The following is a 24,068-nucleotide window of genomic DNA, read 5'->3' on the forward strand; positions in this document are numbered from 1 at the left end:
AACGAACTTGACAAAACATAACAGTTTGAAAAACCTGCAGTAAGTGGTAGTCCGAAGAGCCTGATAATTGTTTAAATTATTCTGAACGCAGCCCGCGGCGTGGAAATACAAAACAGTTCTCTTTAAAGAAACCTATTTTCGAAGAGTTCAATGTATGGTTTTACTTTGTTAGGATTTCAGTTTTAACCTCGTTCCGCTGATGACATGAATTCCAAACATATTTGCATAGTTTGCATTTCAAGTTTTTGTTTCTTGCCCAGCTGGAATATTGGAAATCATGTGGAAATGGAGGGTCGACTCTGTGTTGTTCTGGGTTTTTTTTTTACACTACGGGGAATCTTTTAAGATATGTAATGTCGGTAACAACAACAACAACAACAACAACAACAAAACTGCTACAGTATCTTCCCCTGAAACGCTTTAATTATTAAGAAACGCACAGGGAAGCCAGTCGCGCGCATGCGGAAAGTTCTGAGGTACTGTGCGGCGCGCGCCTGACCCGCTCCACCGCTTCGCCTTCTGGAGTCGCGGAACCTTTCGACCAACTTCTGAGATCGTGCCGCCCTGAGCCGGGCTGCTATTTGTTCTTTCTTTTTAAAAAACAAAAAGTGAGTCGTGCTTCGCGCATATCAACTGGGAAGTTCTTGTTGAACTTAGCTGACGCCGGACTGGAATGAACAGCGACTAAAAGTAAGTATATATCATCTTTTGTTGGAGAAATCCAGCTCATGCACTGCTCACGACCCGTCTGCCGTGCAAGAGGCGCCGCGCACGGACTCGGCTTTTTCCTGACCGTTTCGCGGCTGTAATATTATAGACTGTTGTGAAATTAAATCTGTCGCCTCTCCCTGCACAGTCACTCTCCTGACAGGCTCACCGGGGAAACCTCTTTGTGGGTAACTAGGTATCCAGTTTGTGGAGCCCGTGCAATGTTTCAATATTCAGCCTCCCCCCCACCACCTCTCCAAAAAAACATCATTTTATTGTAGTTCCGAACGGAAAAAGGTGCCACGAAGACACATCTAAACACATTTTCTAGGAGTTTGGGCTTCACTCACATGGGGATATTTACGGATGTCACGGTGCTTGCTCGCTGCGCGATCAGGGGCGGAGACATGGTAATAACTCCGTAATTTGTCTTTCTTGGTTTACGGGCATTCTTGACTTTCATTTAGGATTCACTTTGTAGCTGTTAGTTGGAGGGAATTCTGTACATGTTGCATTTTTTTGTTTTTGCTCAGAAAGTTACAACACCGTGTCTCGACATACAGTAAAGCCGGAATTTCATTTCCTCGAGCCATATTTGTTTTTAAGTTAAAGGCTGTTTGGAATAACTTGTAATGGTGTGTAAACGTGTGTGTGAACATTAAAACAAACTACAGGTGAGGCAAGCTGCGATCACATCAGTTACAACCAATACAGTGCCTTAGTTATCATGAGGAAAAAAAAGTCTGTTTTGTACAAGAGATCACTTAAGGGATTATTAAAGAAGTTAGGCTGTAGTCGCGCTATACCACATAAATATGATTGAATTGTCCTTTTTTGTTATTGCAAAACGCAGTTCATATCCGTTAATATGCAAAAAAAAAACACGATCCGTAAATTAAAATACACCGAGGTGAACAAGTAAGTCACTCTGTAGTGTTTCATTGAGTTTTATTCCACCTAGAGGTCTTCTGATTATTTATCCGTGTGTAGCGCTTTAAGATAAATTAATTTTCACTGCAGCATCTGAGCGACTGGATTCATCAGCGTGCCTCTTGTGAGTCCAATCAGTATCCTGAACAAGCGACACTCCACCTTTGTTCAGCCACGGACACCTTATAGCTCCTAGACAGAAGCTCTGTGTTGTTTGTATTAATTTCAGATAGTTCTCTGGTGAAGGGTTTTGTGTTTCTCCTTGTGAGTGGCATGCATAACCATTAACCCCTTTAATGTAATACTTTTGGATGATATTTAATATATTAGCCCGTAAACATTTTTAAACATTTCTTCCCCCCCAAATAAAATAAATAAAAAAACACCCAATATACAGTACAGTACCTACAAAGATTAAGCCGACTTTTCAGATTTTCATCTTAACCTCATGCTTACTGTATGTAGAAGTCTTCGAAAATGATTCAAATTAACTTCTTTAATCGTGAGAAAATACTGTGGTATAAATAAAAATAAACTCTTGTTTTGCGGCATTTTCCTCATGCATGTTTTAATAATAATAATAATAATAATAATAATAATAATAATAATAATAGTATCTTTATTTTACCATAAACCGTTTATTATGCCATTCCCTTAATACAGTTAAGAGGAATGAGTAAAATAGGAGAAAATAGTGGAAACCTTTGCAGTTATAGGGAAAGTTGTGCTTTAACATCTGTCAAACCAAACCTAGCCCTTTGTTTTACGGGCTGCGAATAATACTATTTTTTAGTTTTACTATATTCACTAAAGTGTTGATAATACCAAATGTTAAAGGCGTAATCATTTGATATTTTTACCATTAAGTAAATGCCACAAGTATGGGAATGCTTACTATTATTTAAGGGATATTAATAGATGTGTTATTAATTTACATTGTTTATTTTGATGATAAAATACATATGTAAAAACAGTATGTAGCATGTACTCAAAACTGGTAATCACAGTTTATCAGTTAATGCTGACTTAATGGTTAGTTTATTGAATCATTCCTCAAATGGTAGAGCTCACAAGCTTTGCTGTCTACCTTTAGTAACTCTAATGTCTTGTTTTTCCAGTGATAAGCAATACATTAATTACATTAACATTTAGCAGTGTTCACAGTAAGAGTTTATACCTACGTATGCACTCTCAGACCCAGACCAGCATACGGTATACTTATACTGTACTGTAACTATGCAGGTCTATCCTGTGTGTGAAACACAAAGCAATGTTTTGAACTAATTTCAGACTTTTCCATTTATATTTATTCCAGCGTTAATGAGGATCTATGAGGCCTCCAAGCTTGGCCTCTTTTATTTTCAAAGTTCTCAATGGCATATTCTGCAACTAGTAATATTAATGATTGTGATGATGTTTGTGACTATTCTTTGTTTTGTTTTGAGTTTCAAAGGAGATGTCAAGGTTGCTAAAAAAGAGCGCCAACCGTTCTCTTCCTGTTTTTTGTGATAGTGTTGTTTAAACAGACGAAACATAACAGAACTGTGAAAGATTTGCTTTGTGTGCACAGATATTAGATGATGAATGACTGCAGTCTGAGTGTGCTCTATTATATACTGTCTAGCATGCTGTTGTTTTTTTTTGCTCCAAACTATCAAACAGAATGTATTGCATCAGATTAGATTATGCCTTCGTTTATGGGTTTAAAGGTGTTTTAAAAAGCTGTATTGTTCCTGCAGCAGCAACAGTGCTAAAACATTAAAGCATTAAGACATTAAAGACACAAGAACTAAATGGGCTGATGTGCTGGGTGAAATCGTGACTGCAGAATTTTAACCCAATCTTACTTATGACCCTGGTGTAACAACATCCTTAGCCTCAGGGCTACACTGTGAGCATTTGGTGGATTTTCCCCTTTATCCAGACTCAATCTGAAACCATATTGCTTTGTTATTATTTCCTCTTAGCATTACAGCACCATTGACATTGACGGATACCATGTCGAATTTGTACTTCTTTTGTACTGTTGTATTGGCAGGGTACTGTGGAATGGAAAAACAATTCCTGCTGATTTTTGTCCTTTTCTGACAACGTGCACAGTATGGGTATCAAGATTGGCACCTGGTTTCTCACAAAATGAGGTTTATTAATGTCTGCTTGGGCCTTTGTAAAAACACAGTTACAAACAAAAAAGATTACTGAACTGTTCATTAACCTTTGGGCTTACCTGACACCTCAGTTTGAGCAAATTTTATTCAGATTTTGGATTAATTAAGTGTGGTTTAGTTTAAAACAATTTGTTGTCTGAATAAGCATGTTTATACAAGAAAGGCTAAGGAAACGAAGCAGTGACAGCAGATACCCTGTGAAGCAAATCAGCACAACAGCGTGGCTGTGTTTTCTTTTTTTTTCTACAGGCGCAGGTGTGTCAGAATGGATTGAAGCGCAGAGGACATGAAAGGAATCTTCTCTGGAAAGATCTGCACGGCTTGAAAGAGCGATCTGTAAGTAAATGAAATCAGAACTATGTTAAAGAGGAGCTGCACTTTCACATCAGAGACTTGCACATTTGTTTAGTGTAGTTCCATGTATATTTATATTACATCTGGCTGTCAACAGCAGAGGCTTAAGCAACCCTGCCTTTGCAGTGGAAGGGTTTTCCTGATTCTCAGCTGCACAGTGTAGAGAAAGAGTCAGGTACTGTAGCTGCAAGGGAGGAAACGAATCGTATTTAAAATAAAAAACCCTGCATAATAGTGCACTCATGCAATAAACTAAACAGTGCCGCTGCCCGATAACGTACTGATCCTAAAAATTAGGGGATATCTGATTTCAAAACAGGTTTTCAGAATGACACACGGATTCTACGGAGAGATGATTGTGGGATGGAAAGAGACTTCCACCCAGGATCTGCGTCAGCGTGAAAAAGCGTTTGCCTTGCATGTGAAGCGACGGGCTTTCCGGCTGCCCTGCCAGGGGCATTCTGGTGTTTCCATACCGTGGTTTCATGGCGGGCAGCCTGTATCGAAAGAGCACCAGTGAATATGAAAGAACAGGTACAGCATAATTCATCCAGCGACTGACTTGTGCCATGACAACCATGTAGCGCTTAAACAAACCGTAGAGGGGTGCTATCGGAGTGCTGTAGAGTGGAATCATCCAAGGGCATACAGCGGCACAACTGGAAATTTGTGTGTAAACTCAGTCAAGGTTACTTCCTGAACAGTGGAAAAATTGCCCTTATATTATATTCTCCAGGGCTGTATCTTATGTTTCCGCCTGATAGATTGTGCTCTGCCTCACTACCATGCCCCCAATAGTTTTGCAGTGGAAAAAAAAACCAGGATCCTAGATCCCCCATCCCCAGCCCATCACAGCTGAGTGCCTGGCCATGCGCACTGGTGACACTGCCCTGGCAGAGGGTTCTGGTAAGAGTCCTGCACTGGTTTGTGCCGTTGAGATTCACAGCCAAAGAGTGGCCCCTCTTTATCGTGCCACTTCCTCACAGGTCAGCTTCTCAGCACCGAACTTGAGAAACCATCCCCACAGATCTGAGAGCCACTGGCTGTCCGCATTGCTGCCCACGAGCGCCATGGCACTTGGTTGGACAGTGAGACTGGCACAGATGACTCCAGCAAAGGACTGTGGTCCAGTGGCCAATCGCAAACCTCTGGTAGGACCTCATGGTCCAATTTCATGTTATTCATGCCAGAGTGTGATGTGATGTGGGAGGACATTATAAGGCAATGCAATATTCTGCACGGTGTTCTGTTTATTGATACAGCAGGTGGGGTAGCTCAGCAGGGTTGTGTAATACTGAGACACTTTATGCCCTTTCTTTTCCATCATGTTGGCAGACGTCTCACTGATAGACCACGTTTGTGACATTCCTTTGACCCGGTACATGGAAACCAACTAACATTAGGTCAGATTTCTGGGGTGTGATAGGGTAGATTCATTAGTGACAATCGACGAACCTGATACTGGGGTCTGAAAAATGACTTCGTGCAGCATGTGAACACTTGTGCACAAATCTGTTTGTGCGCTTGTGTACAAGGTTGTTCTTTTCGTGGCTGATCCTGTGCTTCTGTTGATAACCGTTCTTTTCAGTATTTTACCAGTGGCACCAGTGTGCACTGGTCACAGTTGCAGCAGGGCATCTGCAACGCATGTTACGTAAACTCATTCTTGGTCAGATGGTCTGCTTGTTCTGTAAGCATTTAATTGTCTCCGGTACTGTCAGAAAGTGACTCATTATCCTTAAAACTGCCAGCATTTTTTCTGCTGGGAATCTCCCAGCACTAAGAAATATATACGCAAAGAAAATAAACGAGTGACACTTAAGGTATAATACTGTGCAAAGTTTTCAGTCACACTTATTACCCTGACGATGTCGTTGGTAAGATCTGTCCTTCTCTTAGTATTATTATTAATAACTGCTTTTCTACTGGTGTGGGGTGACTTGCTAAGACATTGAATTGACATTGACGTTCTTTTAACAAATTTCAATTTTCCTTATTTTAGAAAAACGTGTCAAATCTAGCCTAATGGAATGACAAGAAATAGCACCATCCTTTGAAATGGAATTAAGTTGGATGTTAACTCACCGTTATTCCTCTTTGACATCCCAGAAAGAAAAATACTTCTCGGATATTGAACTACAGTGGTGTACATGCTGTACTGTATAATTCACAAAAGGAAAAGCTATACAGTTACACTGTGCTGTTATTATGCAGTGTCATAAATATTTAAATGTGCATGTGTGGAGTCATGTCATTAGTGCTTACTTTGGCGATGCCAGGTTTCATGTGGTTCTGGGCAGAGAGATCCCAAGTGTGTTGAACACCCAGCCCACTCACTGCACTTTGGAAAACGTCTCCAAGGCTTGCAGTTTTTGTAGATGTTGTCAATGAGAACAATATATTTTCCAGTGTCGTAAGACAGACCAAAATTCAACACACCAAAGCAGTTACACTTAACATGGTTTTTATGAAAGTTACTGTCCTGCAAAAGCCATTTCCAAGTGTCTGGAATAGAAAACGAGAGAGAATGTCCCAGTAGTAAAGCTGCAAATGTATTACAGTGGCCCAGTTAGAGGTGTTGCTTGAATCTGTTGAAAGACTGCCCCTTAAAACCTTTTAGATCATTTCGGTAAAAGTACTGTACAGTATACCATATAAAGTAATATTAGAATAAATACTGTTTTTACAATAAAACAATGATTTCATCAGTGCATTAGTCTTGTGTTTCTTTCTGTTGATTTTATGTTTATCGTGTTAATCTGCTCTGAATGGATTTTGCTTTGCCGAGATGCACCATTGTTCTGCCGTGATGAGATTCTTATGCTGACAGAAGACAATATTTTGCCTTATCATGAATTAACTACCACACTTTTCCAAAGCAATTCTCAGCTGAACACCTTTTAAAAAGCTGGAAGATTATCAAAGCTATATCTTAGCTTGGGTAAAGCTAAGCGTTAAGAGAAAAAACTTGTTCAGCGATACAGCAGCACTCTACCTGTGCTTCAAGCCTACAGCCCACACACATGCAGGTGTGAGTCCAGAACCCCTAACGACTCCATCACACTAATGTCCTCTGGGCCCTCCCCATTCTGATTTAAGTTCACTAATTTAGCCATGCTGGCTTACTGAACAGAAATGATTTTGCCATGTTGACACAACCTTGGGTGCGTAGTAACGAGATCTTTAAAATAGGAGTTTCTAGGCTGACAGACACACAGACACGTAAGTCTATGCCTAGTGCGTTTATTGTACAGTGAGGGGAAACCTCTTTGACCCTATGACTAAACTTCGTCCATCTTCTTGATGTTACTAACTAACACAGCCAAGCAACTCAGCAGCTTCCCGACCCCCATACAAACAATAAAGTTACTCCAAGACCCTCTGAGACGCAACTTCTGGAAGTTCAAAACTCATAGATTCCTGTCTTCGGTCACCAGTCCGGACTTCTCCCCCTGCAGAGTGGTGCATACTGTACAGGGGTTCTTCCCCTTAGCCCCTCCAAGAGCAGACATCCACTCCCACAGACTGACACTGGAACCTTCCTCTTCCTGTTCTTTTAAAACAGTTGGAGGAAGCCAATTGGTCAGGTGACCAAGCAGCAGCTCATTCCCCAAGAAGAATCTGGAAAATGTGGTCCCCACTGCGGTTGTGCTCTCACACCGTACAATATATTGTAAGCTAGTGCAGTTTACTTCTGTTGTGAGGCCCCAACAAAAACAGTCGACCAAAGCGAGCTTCTCACTGTGCAGTTGATGAGTAATACAGTTTTATATGTTGAGGACTTTTCCCCTACGTGGAAAATATTGAGATATGCTGAGCAAAAGTGTCAGTCTCTATTCCAATGGAAAAATGTGCAGAACCGATATCTGATTTTCTGTGTTGGTGACATATTTCTTTGGATTTTGCTGGAACGGATGATTTGTTAAGTAAATTAAATTCTTAAATTCATGTTATCTGAATGGTACACTTTATCAGCATACTGACTCTATTTGTTGTCTTGTTAGGTAATTCACCAACATCTGTTAAGCAAGTGCTGTTCTGAAAATATGAGTGAATCAGCTTGTATGTTACTCCACCCGTTACTCTTATGTGTTGTGAGATGTGATCTTGTTTATGTTTGAGATGTGCGTTAGTTTTTCAGACCCAAATGTATGCAACAGTCTTTAAAACCAGTGACAAGAAACACTGGAGTAAACGTAGATAAGACGTCAAAATGACTTTAACATCCATCCATTCAGGCCCCACGTGTGGAATCAGTTCTAAACAAGCCAGAGATTGTTTCGTGACAGAATTTATGCTGTGTTGTCATACAGACAAAATCTTTCCAAAAAAATGCACGGGTCGGTGTAGATTAATTAGGATTTGGAGAAATAAACAGTTTTAAAATAAAATTTGCTCTCTTAAATTGTTGCTTGATGAAGATAAAGTGAGATTTGTTACCTTTATAAAATTACATCACATCTTGTAAGTATTGGCAAAGGTAACCCTGAATGGAAAATCATTCTGTATGCCAATCATGAAAGCCAATAAACCTAAATGAAAGTAATCTCAGAATTAAGTCTATTATCAAATTAATAATTTTTATAAAACTATTAAGATTGCTCCCAATTTTTTTGATATATTGATTTTAGACTTTAGAGTTCTCTATAATATTGCTGTTTTTGAATTATCGTAATTTTAATTTTGATTAACGTACAGTGGCCACACACTCATTGAGATCATTTTGTGATCATGTGTATTTTCCTGTTCTTAAGCCAGTGTTTAACGCAAGTATTTGCTGCAAGGTTATCCTCAAGATCGCCACTGGTTCATCACCTGTCATGCACCATGAGCAGTATTTACTCTGCGGAACTTGACATAACTTTTGGAGAGTTTGAGTTTTTTTCCTCAATCACGTCTGTTCTCAGTTCCAGTTTCACAAAATCCCCTGTGAGGTTTATATAAAGCAAGGGGAGAAATGTGAACGTGGGTAGCAATCTTTCAATAGAGTAGCCCTCTTTAGTTAAAATGTCAAAGCGGTGTGCTCTTTGTTATAGGAAATGTTCTTTCCAGTAGACATAGTATTCACCACATACATAAAACACTTTAGTGGTATCATAAAACACTATAGTGGTAATACTATATATAAAATGCTATATTGGTATCACTGTTTGTACTTACAGTATGTGGGCCTTGAGTGATATGGCTCTTTCGGATTGGTTGCCTGATAACCAATCACAATGTAGCATGTCAGTATAATACTGTATTATCTGTTACCTAACAGTATTAAAGGTACATTTTCCTTTTTCTACAAAATCTATGAATTTGAGATGTGTCATTTTCATTGTAGATCCACTCTTTATTCTGTTACCATAACTGATTTCAGTACAAAATCAATTGAAGAGGCTTACTTAATGAGGCGTACTCATTTTGGAATGCTAAGCAATCAGTGGAAACTGTGCTTTGCAAGTATGTTTTGATGTTTTCATTTGCCTATTCAGTTTAATTAAAAACCGGCTAATCAAATGATTAAGATTAAGATTTCCATTAAGGAAACGGAAAATGTATTTAATTATTTTTATATTTTAGCATAAAATAAAGATTGAATTGTTGTCTTTTGATTTAATCTCAGAAGATAAAAGCTGGGATGTTTTATGCATAAAGTATGTGTGCTTTTGACAAAAGATGAATGTAAGTATTTAACAGAAGCCAGCAGCAAAGCTTTGTGAAATTGTAGAAAAAGATTAACTGTACATTAATAGCTTTTAATTATGCTATTGAACCTCAATAGCTCAAGCCCGCTTTATGATAGTCATATAGAGAACATGCTGTGGATTACTAAGACCTGGGAAACACATGTGAATCCCACAAATGGTAAACATTACAAATGACACTTTTATTATCAATATTCATTAGTGTATAAATCTCTTACTTTTGAAGTATATTTTTATAAGGATGAGCTCATACAAATTGTTCTTGATAATTTATTCTTTGTAATTGACATTCTGGAGCTGCGTCTGAAGAGTAAGTCAAACAGGACAGAATGAATCTATTTGGAATCTGTGTGGATAGCAAAAGTCAGAGGATGACAAATCTGGGATATGAATTAAGGGATAAGTAGAACATTATTGCAGTCATAACTGCAATAAAGTGTGGCTAAGATTAACTTTGGTCTTTTATATTTAAACATAAAGCCTGGTTGAAGTAAAACACAGCTCAGATGTTCGGAATATTTTAAGCTTTTCCGCTTTGCTCATTGTTTTCCATTCTGTATATTTAGTCTGAGCTACACTACATTGATTGTAAAACATTTAAACATTTTTCCAAAACTGAAATTCAGGTCTTTATTTTTATTTATCCTATAGGATATATTTGTCAGGTAGACAATGCATCTCAAATTGATGATAAACTTTTTAATCACATTAATGCTTTAGACTAGGCTTAAGAGGTGACTTTTAAAGACACTTTATCCAAGTTGGATACAGCTATCATCATGAACTGTTTTAAATAGAAAATGTCACATAATGCAAATAGCAGCAGTAGCAGTAATCTTTGGACGAATATGAAACATGTGCCATTGCATTATCATCTGGAACATAGGCAAAAGGCAATGGTGACAGGTTAGGTTTCCAGGTAATTACTGTACACTGATCACATATTCTGTAGCAGTTTACTTCAGAAGCATAGTAAAAACCATGTTGCATTTTATAGTTTATTAAAGATGGAAAATGAGTTTTTAGATTTGTTGAATCAGCAAATAAAGCAAGGTAGATAATGAATGAAACAATCTGACAACACTTATTCTTAAAAGGATCACATTCTGTGTTGTTCTATTTTTTATAATGACGATATGTTGGAAGGTTCTTTTTCATAGCTTGTTGTTGATTCAAAGCAAGTTGATGCAGGAAGAAAAGCAAGATGCTTAATTAAGGGAAAAGTCCAAGCCGAACATGAGGAGAGAGGTGTGGGAGGGTATGTTTTGTGCACATGCTTGTGCAACAGGTGTTTCATGGGCTGTGAAATGTTCATTTGCTTCCCCAAGCTTTCTCCTTGTGCAGTTGTGTTTGGAAGCTGTTTTATTTCTGCGCTTGTGCTGAGTTAATGAGTTAGAATGACAAACAACCTTTGCAGATAGAACAACATCCACTCCCATGGTACACAAAGGCTGTAACAGTGTATGTTACAGATGTGTTAGCTAAGATACTGTATGTAAAGAAAATTAAATGGCCCCCAAAATGCTGATTACATTAATTACTTTATTTAACATGGTATTTTCCATCATTTTGTTGCAAAAAGAAAGATTACAGTATTTTAGATTCCCCGGAGTAATGTATTATCTGCCAACAATAATCTTTATGGAAAGTTTTTTGGAGAGTGGTTTCCATGAGAGTGTGCGTTTTGGGTTTTGCATGGGTAGGTAGAATATTTCCAACATGCAACACAAAAAGAATTTTTCGTCAGCTTTCCAAGAAAGCATTAATAATGAAAATCATCCCCATCATCTGTTCTGTATAGTGTCTCAGCATAACGGTCTTTCAAGAATGTCTTTTTTTACGCTCTGTCATGACCATTTCATTGAAAATTACAGTCTCATTACAATTAAGCATTTTGCCAAAGTTTTAAGTTCTGGTAATAACATTATTACTTTATCTAGTGAATGTAAAACTTAAAAGAGATGTATACACAAAGAAATACAATAAATTAAACAGAATTAAAAGCTAGAGTATAGAAGTGAGTTTTGAAACAGGATTTGAAAGTTCCAAATAAAGTTCTTAATAGCTACAGACCAAAAAGCACTGGCTTCCCAGTGTTTAGAGTCTCATTTTGTGAACTGAAAGAAGTCCAGAGTCCAAAGATCGAAAAATAGCATGGAGGTCTTTAGGGAGTTAACAGTTCATTGATGTAGTCAAGAGGCAAAAGGTTCAAGTCCCTTAAGCTGAGCTGCAATTTTGAATTGTTTCTTTTGAATTATATTCTGAAATCCACAGGAGGCCAAGGCAAGTTAGAAGCACTCCATATTAAGGGCTACCCTAGGAAAAGAAGTGAAACAACAGAGAGCTTATTTACAATTTAATAAGTAGCGTAACAAGAGAACCTAATGAAAGAACTGTTGCAAAGGAGGTAGTGGGTGTATAAGATTTTCATCGGCTCATGTTCATCATTCTGTTCTACAGTATATGCTGGACAGCACTCATGACAAAGCTAAGGTCAGAGGTAACTGCGGCGGCTTGGGTAGCAGCCCAACATTGGTCTGCCTCTAAGTTATCTTCCATGGGAAGAGGCCCTCATAGGTGTGCTCTGCTAGTGTGCTCCCTATTATAAATATAAAGCCCTCCTATTAAATGACAAAGCAAGTCATGGCAAAGGACTGAACAGTGCTAATGTCTTTTCCATGATTCTCAACCAGCTTATAAACCTCACTGAGAGGCACTAATATATTCCCTCATATGTATCATTAGTGACTTCATACGCATTATGACCATACGACAGTCAAGGCAGATTATGCTGTAGATGAGGGGTGTAGTATCTACTGTATCTGAAGCCTCTAAAAGTGGCAGCACCCGAAGAACTAGAAAGAGCTAGTAATTGTCCAGTTGAGCCGATAACCAGCTGGTTTAGCTCATTAACAGCTGAATTGGAATGAAAACCGGCAGACACTGTGGTCCTCTGGGCCCATAATTGCACACTCCTGCTGTAGATAAATGCCTCTTGAGATACAGCAAGAGCTGAGCATTCAAATTCAATGAAGATTCACTGCCTGACACAGCCTGTGGCAACAGATTAGAAACTAATTCTTTATTGGTATGATAGTAGTTTCTGTTGCGTTATTATTTCCCAGCGCAAATGTACAGCATTGCCGTATAAATACCCCACTTTTATAAGTATGTCTCTAATTAATGTAATCTAAATGGGATTTGGAAGCAAAGGAAAATTATAAGTAAAGCTCACGTGCAGCTTCTCATTGCGATTGGCAGGAATTCATTCCTAACATAACCTTTCAGTAAATTAATTTTTTTGACAGAGGCGTCTTATTGAAAGCAATTTTTTTTATCTTGCTTTATCTTCAAGATTCACATACTTTAAAAAGGCTTTATTACCACAGGTTCGACCTTGGGTCATGTCACGCTCTCCAGCTGTGGCCAGGATTCCCAAAATGCAGCACAACCGAATGTAGGATTAGTCAGATTAGTCAGCCAGAGTGCTGTCAGCTGTCAGGGGGGAATGACCCCCACGGCCTTGTGGATGCTTGAAGGCTTGTAATGTGCTCGGTGAGAGACGCTCATCTCCTCCAGTTGGCTCTGAACCCCCAGTATGGGGCTGTGTTGCCTGTGATGTGTGAAGAGGCCAGTGGCTTGAAAATAGGTGAATTGTGTGCCTGTACAGTCGGTACAGTATATGCTGATACAGGGTTCATACAGTAGCTATAGGCCAAGATGTGAAAAACAAAATTGACATAAATAACATCCTATTCCCAATAGGGTAGGGAATTATTAGCAAAATAATTAGCTATTCCAAATTTATAAATAAAAACATTTTGAGGGTTGTTTGTGGTATTTGTTTGGAAAAAGTTTACCGAACCTATTATCATCATTTCAATAGTTATTTATCAGGAGTTAAAGTCAGTGAGCACAATACTCATTGAGATTTGTACATACAGATACATTGATTTTTGTTACAGAGGGACTTGTGGGGGTTTGGAACAAGGTGCTCTGCCACATTATCGAAGCTGATGCCCCAGCTTCTTTCAAGAAACAGCGGAAACGTTCATGTACTTTCAAGGCAAATCAACACATTTTTAATTACAGGGATTCCTGAATTTACGAACGTACAATTAGTTCCATGAAAAGTGTTTGTAGGGGAAAGACGTGTAGATCGAAAACTAATTTCACACAGTGATTTTCAAATGTACTTCTGTGTAGTAAAAAAGCTTTACAGTGACAACAGTGTTACTTCTTATGTTAATTATGTACCTTTAAACCCTACTTGACCTAACAGACTACTTTCCACTTCTTTCCACTTATGTTCTTCAGTAGTTAGGGTATTTAAGTATTAAACAAAACCTACGAAACAAACAGTACATGTACGGTAACAGTTTGCTTTAATAAAAATTATTAATGTAAAAATAATTCAGTGCATTCAGTGCAAATAAGGATTATAATACTAACATAGGGGATGATCTAGGTCTAGGATGCTCGGACCTGTGTTACACAATGAAGTATTACAGCAAAACAGTGTGTTTGTATTTCATCAAATAAATATACATTTTTCAATAAGCAACAGGTAAATATTTATTCCATCCAGAAAAGAAAAGAGACAACCTTTGTGCTGAGGAGCCTTCTTCTGGTGTCAGTTTTAAATTTGTAAATATGTTGTCCGTAAATGGGGGGATGCCTGTAATATCAAACGACACTGTAAGTGAATTGAGGGTCCTGTTTCTTTCTGTAATTGTCGGATGATGTCTGTATTACCTGTTGCGATCCCTGTTTAGCGAAGCAGGTTTTCTTTTCGTCAGCAGTAAATCAATACGTTTCAGTCCAAGAATGGGGCACACATGTACAGAACTGTGCTGTAGTTAGAACTGGAAGAGTTTGGTTGCACTTGAGAATAAAGCAGGCCATTATATTGGAGGAGCACAGTGGAGCTCTCAAAATCTGTTGGCGATTGCACAAGTGAATCTAAATTTGATTGTGTGGAAGTTTAAATTGGCTATCAACCTGTTAATCCATTAAATCCTGCTAATTAACATGGGGCCAAGCTATCGTAACAGAGCGGTCTATGTTCCTTTTTTAATTTTCAAAATCGCCAGTTGTTTGTATTACACCCATCCAGTTTGGAACAGTCAGCTGTGGTCTTTTTCGTGAGTCAGCTTGTAGCTAGGAACGCCCTGAATCTGTGACGGCACACAGCGGAGAATGAGGAAACGCCGGTAGACTCCTCTGATCCGCCCCCCTTTGAGGCTTGACGTTTAACATGTCGCAGGTAATGCAGCCCTGTCCCAGAGGTTTACCACTGATGGACGAGACACGTCCTTCTCTGACAGCACCGTCAGTGGGAGTCCAGAGAGCTATGGCTCACCAATCCCACCGTACCCCTGGTAACACTAAACCTGTTGTGTTCTGCAGCTCGGGCGATCTAGTCCTGGTCGGCTAATGAAATGACCCAGGCTCGAACCCACAGTCGAAGAGCTCAACTCTGAGGAGGTCCTGTAATTCGTTTTTCTGCTCTGCCCTGCTGTAACAACTTCAAAAACAAAATGTCCTGAACCTGCCAGCCTGGCTTTCAGAGAGACTGCAAATCACATCACTGTCCTGCGCTGACAGCGACTTGTAGACATCATCCAAGAGGAAGGCGGTTTGTGCGATCTGCTGTAAGAAACCCTTGACCGCTGATGTCGATATGTCTATATGCCTTCAGGTACATGGTGGTCTTTCCGCTCATCAAATTTACAATGTGTACCCTTAAAACCACTGAAGTTGTGTGAGTGTCTGGAAGAGTCTGGACTACACAACATAAATAGAACATACGTGCACAACATTAGAACAACATAAGTAGTTGTTCTGATGTAACCGTGGGGCTGTTTCTAAACACAGGACTCATAATACATGGGTAATGCTGTGGGTGATACAATCGATTTTTATTTATAGTATTTAAAAGTACATCTACAAATTGTACAACTACACCAGAAAGATTCTGTGGATAACAGCCTAATTAATTTCACTGTGGTACAAAGCCTAAATGAGAGCCAATCCCACTGCACTTTAGGGCGGAGCAGTGGCTCTTTGGCTAAGGATCTGCGCCTGTGACTGGAAGGTTGCCGGTTCAAATCCTGTGGCCGGCAGAGGAATCCTACTCCGTTGGGTCCCTGAGCAAGGCCCTTAATCCCAGCTGCTCCAGGGGTGCCGTACAATGGCAGACCCTGCTCTCTGACCCCAAGCTTCTCTCCCTTTCTATGCGTCTGTGTCTCCATGGAGAAAAGCTGGGGTATGTGAAAAGACGAATTCCTAATGCAAGAAATTGTATAGGGCTAATAAAGAAACATTATTAAAGGTTTAACGTACTCAGAGTTAAATCCACAATGCGCTCAAAAATTAGTTTATAACAGGAGGTGCAAACTGAATCTAAGCAAAATCTAGGGACCACATAAGTCATCAGTAAGATCGGGAAAATGCATTGTTCTTCTAAAAAACAAAGCCACAAGACTGTCGTCCAGGAACGTGCTGTAAAATGAACCTAAAATTTAAGAAATCTGGAGCTCATAAGAGATCACGCTAGTGATGAGTGAATAAATAGCATATCACTGAACCTAGGCAATGGCATAAGTCACAAAAAATCACCAAACTGCAGTACAGGCATACAATATTCCAAAATCTGTACAGACAGCCCTTCTAAGTTAATTTGCGTCATCATACTGTTTGACCTGGTGCTTGAGAAATGGAAATGTTCCCTAAGCATTGACAGACACTCACATGAGGAGAAAAAGGAGAAACCTACCGTGCACAATGAAGACGACTATCAACAATTCAGTGCATTACGTAAATAAGATTTGTATTGCTAACATAGTTTTAGTTACTAACATAGAAAGCAGGTCCATCATGGCGTGGACCTGCTTTCACTCTTCGGCAAATGAGACCTGGCTGTGATTGGAGGCGTAACCAAAACTGCAGCTTACTCAGTAGCTACAGTACATAGCTGCTATAAAGTAACAGGATCACAAAAGCCACTAGAATCACCTGAGTTCCATTCTGCTGAAAACTATGCAAGATGGAGGATCTTAGAGAAGCTGTTGTTGTTAGAAAAGCTGCCATTTTGAGTTCATTCTAAGTGGTTTGTGTGGCAAAAACAGTTCACCTAAAGCTAAACAAAACTGTGCACTGTAGTAGAAGTCAAAGGTGGATGCATCAAGTGTTACTGTAGTGTGAATGCTTCTGTTGATATAGAGTTTTATTGTTTCCATGATATTCCTTTGGACTTAGCATTTCAGTGCCAGGATAACATTATACAGCCAGGAATAATATTGAACCTGGTGACCGTTTTATTGTTTATAAACACACACAATGATTTGATGATTGCGTATACTTTACGGATTCATTTAGCAGCACTATTTCTAAGTGATTTCTAACACACCTACAACTGCATTAGGGTTAGGGTTGTACATTTTCTCTGGACTGAACTACCAGTTTAAAGGAAAATAAAGCAGCTGTGAAGCCGTACTTAAATGCCTGAAAGTGTTGAACTTGCTGAGTTCCTCACAGCAAAAAAAATCATGAGACAAACGTTTATTTTATATCCAGCTAAGTATTCCGGACCATTGTTCTGCTCGAAGAGCCTTGTTTGTTGCTTTTGGCTCACATCTTTATTCTTTTGCATAGGTTTCACTAAGGAGTTATAAACCGTCCATTGAGAACTGCAGAGTAGCTGGAACCTCCTGTTTTCTGGAGTTTAACTGCCTGACATCCTGGGGCTTTCAAAGTTCTGCCCTGTATAAGAAAATGGGATGCTGTATCTGAATTGTGCCCGTTTACGTTTTGTACTTTTCAGAGTTTGTGCATTTTCAAAAATCCATTTAAACCATAGAGAGCACTTCGTTCATCATTATATGAAATGTGATGTAAATTAGTTTTCTCTTTAGGTATGACAATGGCAAGAAAAATTGGTTTTATCTAGACCTTTCAGTACTAATGTGCCTTTTCTTACTTGTAACCACAGATTCCTTATATCATTTTAATATTTTTGTATTTTAACTTTGGTTTTATTCAGGGTAAAAGAATGATTATGTAAATGTGTTGCACAAGCGAGAAAAATTGGGAACAGGAGTTTGAGAAATATTTTGACACTCATTCTATTTCAATTCTGTTCTCATAGTTTAACGCAGTTCTCTGAAACAGGACTTTAGTTTTGAATAATTGTGTATTCTGGTGTCTCAGAAGATTTTGTTTCTCTAATTATTTATTAAGGGTTGGTCTTAAAGCCAAAAATGGGACCATGTATGGGTATCTCCTGTTTGCTGTACAGATGTGCGCTGGAGCCCCTGATGTGTATTATTTGGAGAATACAACAGCATTTTTTGTGAAGTACCTAGCATGCAACTTATATTCGAAAAAATCCCAATCTTGTCCACGTGATGGAGGAAATCTGAGTTTTCCAAAAAGAACGCCTCCATTCATTTTTAATAAAGCTTTTTTTAAGTTTTATTTCCAATGTTTTTGGGGATTTTGTGAATCGTCAATATGACTAATTTGCTGTCAGACACTGAGGGGTTTTGCAAGCCAGGCAGACTCCAGAAATTAATTTATCCAAATAACCAAGCCCTCCCAGGCCAGCCGACCAGGGACACTGAAATGGCCTAAGTAGGAAAAGCCTCCTTTTGAAGTCTGGAATGTTTTGACTGACTTGAAACAGGCGGCTGGAATGAAAGGGTAATTTTCATTGACCCATGGGATTTTTTTCCTTTCCTATTTTTTTCTACCATTTTCAGATATTGGGTGGAAAACAAAGAATAATTGCCTGGGCTGATTTACAATGACTTAGCAGTCAGAAAAAAACAACGCACCGCACTGACCCTAAAAGAGTTAAAGACAAAAAAAAACATTTTTATTTTTTAGGGGAACAGTACAATGCACAGAGCAGTGGAATGAAGAATTCGAACCATAAAGGTTTCTTACTGCAAAATATGATTTTTCTTTGTCTCCACACCATGTTCTTTTATGGTAGGCAAAGCCGGAAATCCTTTATTTTACTGTTTGTGTTGTCTTGTGTTCAATCTGAAGTATACTGCAAATTTCTTTACGGGAGATGTTAGTGTGTGGAATGTCGTATTGTTTCATTTATAGGTTTTATCTGATGTATAGCCTAATTGAAGTATAACTGCAGAACTGTTTTTTTTTTGCCTTGTTTTCATAAACTTCTTCTGCTCTGTTTTTGTATCCTAGAAATCCAGTGTGAAGGGCAGTGAAGTAAAGCAGAATGAGTGCTGGTGTTTTTTATCGCTTTGTTCTTAATTGTGATGTTGAATACCAGTGATGTTGGTGGCACAGAAGGAACAGGCCTCAAGTGTGTGTTGTGTTTCCTTTAAATTGAGTTTAGTAGTGGCACATTGCTCATTGAATGGATTCATTGTTGCTGGATTTTAAATTCATTGTTCATAAACTGCAGTTTGCCGAATAGCTTTGCGGTTTTCTTAGTAACTGGTGCAGTAAAATGAAAGGTATTTGTATTTTAAACAAAGGGGAGAAAATAATTTCACTTTAGTATATGTGTTGGATATATTAGCAGTGCACATCCTGTTTGGTTTTTCATTGCTTTTTTCATTCTTTGTTGCTTTTGTTTTTATGGAGACATATGGATACAGTGTGTCAGATTTCTTAAACTGTGTTAATTAGAAAATGCAATTAACGAATCTTACTAAAGAACATATTAAAATAGTTTTAATGGAATTCAAACTGCTCACAGTGTGCTGAATGTACCAGTTGCTCTGCTGGACAGCAGCCATACAGTACATGGTTGTATGTCTTCTCAATGTACCGTAGCTCCATCACACTGGGAAATATTTAAAAATAAGCTTTGTTTCAAATTTAGAAATCCTTACATACACACATTTTTCAAAGAATTTTAAATACTCAAATATTGGAAGATTTATCTGCCTAAACCTAAACACACTGGCCCTTTTTTTCCTTGAAAACATAAAGTTCAGCCAAGCAATGGAAGTCCATCATCGAAGTTGTGTCCCGAGCAGAGTAAAGATTTCTTTGAGCTCACTGTCACTCTGAAACAGTTTCACAGATATTTATTTTGGATTGGAGTTTTATTAATTCAGTTTCATGTTCTGTGTTACAGTAGGTATATGATAAACAAGTGTTGCTATCAATTCCCAAACTCCTGTATAATGAAAGGTATGGCAAGCTGTTGTTTCAGCCTACAGTAGGTGAAATTTCCAGCAGAAGGTTTTGTTTTTTTCTCTGAACTTTTATCTAATTAGCCAACCTAAATAGTAGTTAAGTTTTATCTGAATTATGTGCAAGTTTTTTTTTTACAAAAAACATGTGGGAAAATGTGCCAGTGTCAGTGAGGCTTTGTTAGTGATTCAAATATTTCTCATATTTGTATCAAACATTTATTATATGGGCTGTTAATGCAATTATTTCGGTTTTAAGTAATATTAATTTTCCTGATGGATTGCAGGTCTCAGTAAATATCAACTGCAATTAGAATCAATTTGAAAGTGAAATTTTCTACCATGGATTAAGAGGCCTGCTAAAATAGCAGTTTTCCTATATGAAATCTTAAGTTTCTGTGCTTTATGTAGAAACAGTGTGATAATTTAATTAAATATGAAAAATTGTTATGCTTCAAAACGCATGCTGATTAGAATAAATTGAATAAAGTGCATCATCAGGAAATGAGATTTACTGAAAGATAAATTATTAATGCCTTTAAGGCCTCTACTTTATTGGGTTATGACTGTTTGCTTTTTTGTCACGTTTTTATTTTTGTTGTATAAGTATTAAGCTATTGCTCTTGAAATAGTTTGCTTTTATACGTCTGTATTACCAAGCTATGTTGGGAAGAAGAGAGGGAATGTTAAACACAACCAACTAAACCAAGTGCTGCTTGCTTTCTCTGTCAGAAATTAATTCCCAGAGGTTGTTCTGCAACCCTTCAAAAAGGCAGATTAGAGCTTGGGCGCTTACAGCTTTGAGGTGAGGCCATTAACTTGGTAGAGGTGAAACAAATTGGATTTTATGGCATTAGAACATGCCATCCGAATCACAGTATATATGTGTTCCTTAATAGAAGATGACAGAATTAATGGCTCTCTGCTTGTTTCACAATGTACGTTGGACGTTTAGAGATAGGAGAGTTCAAAAGGTGGCTATGCATGCGGAGCGGCTCTTTGCTTAAAGGAACATATTTATGTGTGGATTCTTGAACATATATTTGTATTTGTAAATATTTGTAAGAATTAGAAACTGATAAAATATATCTTCAAACAAAGGTGAGCTTAGAGCACGTCGATGAAAAAGATGTTACATATGTTATGGAACTGTTCCCTGGTTCCCTGCTTACTGTTTATTTTCTTAGATTTTGTAAGGTATGAATAACTTTCGAGGGCCAAACATTCTTTATTGACTTTGAAAATCTTTAAACATGATCTGTTAATGTTATCATTCAATCAGTTTTGATGAAAATCGCATTCTTTTGTCTCATGTTTTTTTTAATGAGTTAATAAGAACTATTCATAATCTATCTTGCGATTTATAAAAAAAACAGAAATGCATAGACTAATGAGCTATGTAGTTTCGATAACAATAAATAATTCAATGCTCTGCTGTCATGAGTTGCTGTAGGTAAGTTGTCCCCAATGACAGCTTTTTATAACCTATGACTCAGCCTGCAATTACAGTACATTTCTAACATCTCCACAGAGGCAACATCCCCTCTACTGAACTGTTACAGTGTCCAGCACTTTCTGATTGATTATTAACTTGTTTTCATTAAGAAACATAACATATAAATTGTGCCCACGTATAAATAGTATGGTGTTGCAATTTCTTCGTTATCGTAGTTGTGAGATTCAAGTAACCAGGCACAGCACTGGCAGGTTAAACAGTGGTTGTTTTTTTATCCTCCCTGTTAGCAAGCACGGTTCGGTACTGGTGTGCAGTAGCCCTCCACTGTCTACACTGTCTACACCGTCCTCCAATGAAAGTTTGGCACTGTTTGCAATTTAGACAGCCATGCACAGGAGGTTTAAAAAAGAGCACCTTATGGTCACCTATCATCCTATGATATTTATGATATGTACAGTCCTATGATATTTACAGTTTGAATCCAAGCCTGTCTACTGCTCATCACAGTGCATTTTTCCATCTTGATTTATTTACAGTAGGAGCAATTTAAGCAGCAATAACTTGATTTGAGGAGGAAGGCTGTCCTGTACTGTATATCAGCAGCAGGCTACTGCTAGATCAGTCTTGAGCCAGAGAGCCACAGATATTGATTTCCAAATTCTGAACTGTGCAACAAGATGGTAAGTGATTTGTCTCTAAAACGTAATAACAACGTAATGTTTATAGTTATTGTACTATTAATATTATGGTATTCCAAAGATTTCCATCTATATGCCAACAGAACTCTTGAGTCCTTTTTTTTTCCTTCACAAAGGTTTTAATTCCTTTTTTAGGCATAAAAGACAATTTTGTGAATTAACCACTCACAGGTTTGCAGCCATGACTCCTTGGACTGTGCCAAGAAAAATAAATCTGGCGACTGTGATTAAGTGCTTGACAATAGTGTTAGCACAGTTCTAGCGGTTTACAGTAATAAGCTGAGGAAGGGCAATTAGGACTGCCGATTATATAAAGTATAGCTTGCAGGTGGTGGGATGAAATGAGCAGGGGATTACCTCAGTTACAAATTAAGTAGTTACTGCAGTTTGAAGGGCTTCACTTGTAATTTACAGCTGGGTATAGCTACCTGGCAGTTCCCTAGAGCACTGTATCAACTCCACTTACATGTCAAGACCATACAAATGATTGTTTTCCTATTGGAAATGTTCGTTATTACTTTTAGATGATATTTTCTACTTTTATTATGAAGGCCAGTTTCCTTTTTGCATTTAATATTTTGTAGGGCATAAGGTTTGAGATGTGTTTGGCATTTGAACCTAGCAATGAAATAGGTGTCATCATTTTAAATGTATGTCTTCTTCCTGGTTAAGCAGATATTAAAAGGACACTGCAGTCCCGATTTCTCAGACCGGTTTATAAATCGTAGCAACAGAATAAATTCATTGACGTTACTGACAAATTTCAAATTAAGCATGAAATCGTGAATGTTTCAAAAGTACTGTAGTCGCCACTGGTGTTGCAAACTTGCATTCAAGTTTCCACAAATTTCAACATGATGCGGCCCTTCCTGCTCACTAGTCACTGTAAAGACTACTGTAATGTGATGTACAAAAGAATAAGTAATTAATAATAATAATTGCTTACACTTATATAGCGCTTTTCTGGACACTCCATTCAAAGTGCTTTACAGGTAATGGGGATCCCCTCCACCACCACCACCAGTGTCCAGCCCCACCTGGATGATGTGACAGCAGCCATAGTGCGCCAGAATGCTCACCACACATCAGCTATCAGTGGGAAGGAAAGCAGAGTAATTAAGCCAATTCATAGATGGGGATTATTAGGAGGCCATGATTGGTAAGGGCCAATGGGAAATTTGGCCAGGACGCTGGTCTTACACCTCTACTCTTTTCAAGAAACGCCCTGGGATTTTTAATGACCACAGAGAGTCTTGACCTCGGTTTTCTGTCTCATCCGAAGGACGGTGCATGTTTACAGTATAGTGTCCCCGTCACTATACTGGGGCAGTAGGACCCACACAGACCGCAGGGTGAGCGCCCCCTGCTGGCCCCACTAACAACTCTTCCAGCAGCAATCAATTGTCTTTCAGTCCGGAAGGTTACTTGTTCTATGTCTTAACTTCTCTTGCTTGAAGTTGCTGCTGCCCTTGCAGACGTGCCTAATCCAGACCTGTCTGTCCATAGAGATGACACTAAGCTGTTGGAGGCACAGCTGAGTTACAGCTCAGCCACCGTGGAAATGCGCCGCCTTCTCTTGGAAGAAGGCAGTGGAACAATGAACAGACTACAGGCGCTCCCAAGTGGGGCATTTAGCAAGTATGCTTGTCTGCTGCGTGGGTTGAGCTCTGTGGACCAGACACCGATCCGAATCCGAGTTGTGTTACAGAAGTAACTGCCCGACAGTCAAGCCTTAAAAATCACCATTTAGATTTGCAGATTGGCTGGGTATCTGATCAAAAAAAGTCACCTGATAGTCCACATTCTACAAAAACTACACACAAACCTTTTGCCTTTTGTGTTTGACTCATCGAAAAACCAGTGCATCCTATAGATAAGGACTT

General features: G+C 38.6%; 1 protein-coding gene across 5 annotated transcripts in view; it reads left to right on the forward strand.

Annotated features, from left to right (window-relative positions):
* Nucleotides 1-379: 379 nt before the first annotated feature.
* eya1 (EYA transcriptional coactivator and phosphatase 1) overlaps nucleotides 380-24,068 on the forward strand; it is a 115,705-nt gene continuing 92,016 nt past the window's right edge. Inside the window, exons 1-2 of one of the 5 annotated variants that reach the window (XM_088642238.1) lie at nucleotides 380-690; nucleotides 4,056-4,142. The gene's annotated coding sequence lies outside the window, so the exon portion shown is untranslated. Of the gene's footprint in view, nucleotides 691-992; nucleotides 1,119-4,055; nucleotides 4,143-24,068 lie in introns of those variants that run through there. The other 4 variants (XM_088642250.1, XM_088642253.1, XM_088642255.1 and 1 more) reach the window with 4 other exon arrangements.

The sequence above is a fragment of the Lepisosteus platostomus genome, chromosome 8 (assembly GCF_059453375.1).
Source record: "Lepisosteus platostomus isolate fLepPlt1 chromosome 8, fLepPlt1.hap1, whole genome shotgun sequence".
Taxonomy (NCBI): Eukaryota; Metazoa; Chordata; class Actinopteri; order Semionotiformes; family Lepisosteidae; genus Lepisosteus; species Lepisosteus platostomus.